Here is a 2,943-nt window from a genome sequence, read left to right on the forward strand (position 1 = left end):
GCTGGGTGTGGTTGTCATTGGCTGGGTGTGGTTGTATATGGCTGGGTGTGGTTGTCATTGGCTGGGTGTGGTTGTGTATGGCTGGGTGTGGTTGTCATTGGCGGGTGTGGTTGTGTATGACTGGGTGTGGTTGTCATTGGCTGGGTGTGGTTGTGCGTGACCAGGTGTCATTGTGTATGGTCAGGTTTGGTTGTGTGTGGTGGGACCTGTGTGTGGCCAGGTGAGGTTGCATGTGAGCCACCTATGCTGTTAGTGTAGCTGGGGTGTGACTGTGTGTGTCAGTGGTTGTTGGTGGCATTGTGTGTGACTTACCCATGTGTCACCTTGGGCATCTTCAGAGGCACTTTGGAGGCACTGTCCACCCCTGAGACCCAACTGTCTTGGAGCGTCCAGCCTCCCTCCCCACCTCTGCTCTGGTCTGCCAGTCCCATTCCCCACCCCTCCCCCACTGGCAGCAGCCCCTGGCCCAGGGCCCCAGTGGGTTGGGGGTGGGCAGAGAAGGCACTCAGGATTGGGGAGGGGTGCCCAATCCCAGCTCAGGCCTATAAATAGCTCTTTGAGCCCAGTAGATTCCCAGGCAAGGTTGCCTCATTCAAGCCCCCGGCAACAGCCCGCCCCTGGGCCCCAGGCCAGCCCGTCTAAGCTCAGCCCTGGCACCAGCGAGGGGCCAGGGGGTGGGGGCAAGGGGTGGGGAGGAGTGGAGAAGCGGGGGAAGCAGAGGGATGAGGATAGATGGGGTTGGGACTCAGCTCTGTGCCCACAGACCTCAGCTCCCACCTGGTCTCTACTCACTCTGTACATCCTCCGGCAGGTGATCCTAGCTCCCTGAGCCTCAGTTTCCCCAGCACCTGTAAAACAAACAGCAGTCCCCACCTATGTGTTTACTTCCCATTTCATTCTCTGAGTAACCGGTAGTGTGGGGATGTTAATTATCCCCTATATTTATTTATTTATTTATTTAATTTTTTCCCGAGACAGAGTCTCACTCAGTCACCCAGGCTGGAATGCAGTGGTGTGATCTCGGCTCACTGTAACCTCCACCTCCTGGGTTAAAGCGATTCTCCTACCTCAGCCTCCTGAGTAGCTGGGATTACAGGCGCGTACCACCCCCACTCAGCTAATTTTGTATTTTTAGTAGAGACAGGGTTTCGCCGTGTTGGCCAGGCTGGTCTCAAATTCTGACCTCATGATCCACCTGTCTTGGCCTCCCAAAGTGCTGGGATTACAGCCGTGAGCCGGCGTGCCCGGGCCCCCCTTTTTATTTTATTTTATTCATTTTTGAAATAGGGTCTCACTCTGTCACCCAGACCAGAGTGTAGTGATGCAATCTTGACTCACTGCAGCTTCAATCTCCTGGGCTCCAGCGATCCTTCCCCCTCAGTTTCCTGAGTAGTTGGGACCACAGATGTGTGCCACTATGTCCTGCTAACTTTTAAATTATTTTTTGTAGAGATGGGGGTCTCACTATGTTGCTCAGGCTGGTCTTGAACTCCTGGGTTCAAGTGATCCTCCCGCCTCTGACTCCCAAAGTGCTGGGATTACAGGCGTGAGCCACCGGCACCTAGCCTATCTCCATTTCAGATGGAGAAACTGAGACACAGAAAGACGAGATGGCTCACTCAGAGTCACATCGTTACAAGTGGCAGGGAAGGGGTTTGAACTCCAGACTTGTGGAGCCTGAGCTACTCTGTTCTCACAGTCGTCACACAGCCGTTCTCAGTGTCTTCCCCAGTGTGAGCCGTAGCCATCCCCCGAGCACACTCCAGCCTCACCGACTAGTCATCGCATGCTGTTTGGGTGCTGCTGACACAGCTGTCACCTGCAGAAGCTCGCATCAGCTGGGATCCTTGACCTCCATCACTCCTCTGTGACACAGAGTTGGACAGTCAGTGCAGCTTCCCGCTGTATCATCTTGGACCCCAGGGCTACCCCTTGCTGCCCTGGGGTCCCCCCTTATTCCTCAGTCATCATTCATTCCTACCCTTTCTTTGATAATCTTTTTTTTTTTTTTTTTTTTTTGAGATGGAATTGTGCTCTAACACCCAGGCTGGAGTGCAGTGGCACAATCTTGGTTCACTGCACCCTCCACCTCCCAGGTTCAAGCGATTCTCCTGCCTCAGCCTCCCGTGTAGCTGGGACTACAGGCGCCCGCCACCTCACCTGGCTAGTTTTTTGTATTTTTTAGTAGAGACGGGGTTTCACCGTGTTAGCCAGGATGGTCTCGATCTCCTGACCTCGTGATCCGCCCGTCTCGGCCTCCCAAAGTGCTGGGATTACAGGCTTGAGCCACCGCACCCGGCCTCTTTTTTCTTTTTTATTTTTTTGAGATGGAGTCTCACTCTGTTGCCCAGGCTGGAAGGCAGTGGCCTGATCTCAGCTCACTGCAACCTCCGCCTCCAGGATTCAAGCGATTGTCCTGCCTCAGACTCCTGAGTAGCTGGGATCACAGGCATCCGCCACCACACCCTAATTTTGTATTTTTATTAGAGGTGGGGTTTCACTATGTTGGCCAGGCTGGTCTTGAACTCCTAACCCCAAGTGATCTGTCCACCTTGGCCTCCCAAAGTGCTGAGATTATGGGTGTGAGCCACCGCGCCTGGCCAAGGCCTCCTTTCTTTGACAATCTTGTGGAAGCTATCTTGTCCCTCATTTGTCTATCCTTCTGCCAGACGAACACCCACCCTCAGAGATGCTCAAACACACACTCACAGATGTAGGACACGGGGTGGAGTGCTGTGAGCCCATTCTTAGCACAGAGACACCACGACCACAGGAAGAAAGGCAGGGGCAAAGGCTGCCCTCTCTGGGCACATTTCACTCCTCGTGGCCTTTTTTTTTTTGAGACGGAGTCTCGCTCTGTTGCCCAGGCTGGAGTGCAGTGGCCGGGTCACTGCAGCCTCTACCTCCTGGGCTCAAGAGATCTTCCTACCTCAGCCTCCCGTG

The sequence above is a fragment of the Colobus angolensis genome, unplaced genomic scaffold (assembly GCF_000951035.1).
Source record: "Colobus angolensis palliatus isolate OR3802 unplaced genomic scaffold, Cang.pa_1.0 Scaffold66, whole genome shotgun sequence".
Taxonomy (NCBI): Eukaryota; Metazoa; Chordata; class Mammalia; order Primates; family Cercopithecidae; genus Colobus; species Colobus angolensis.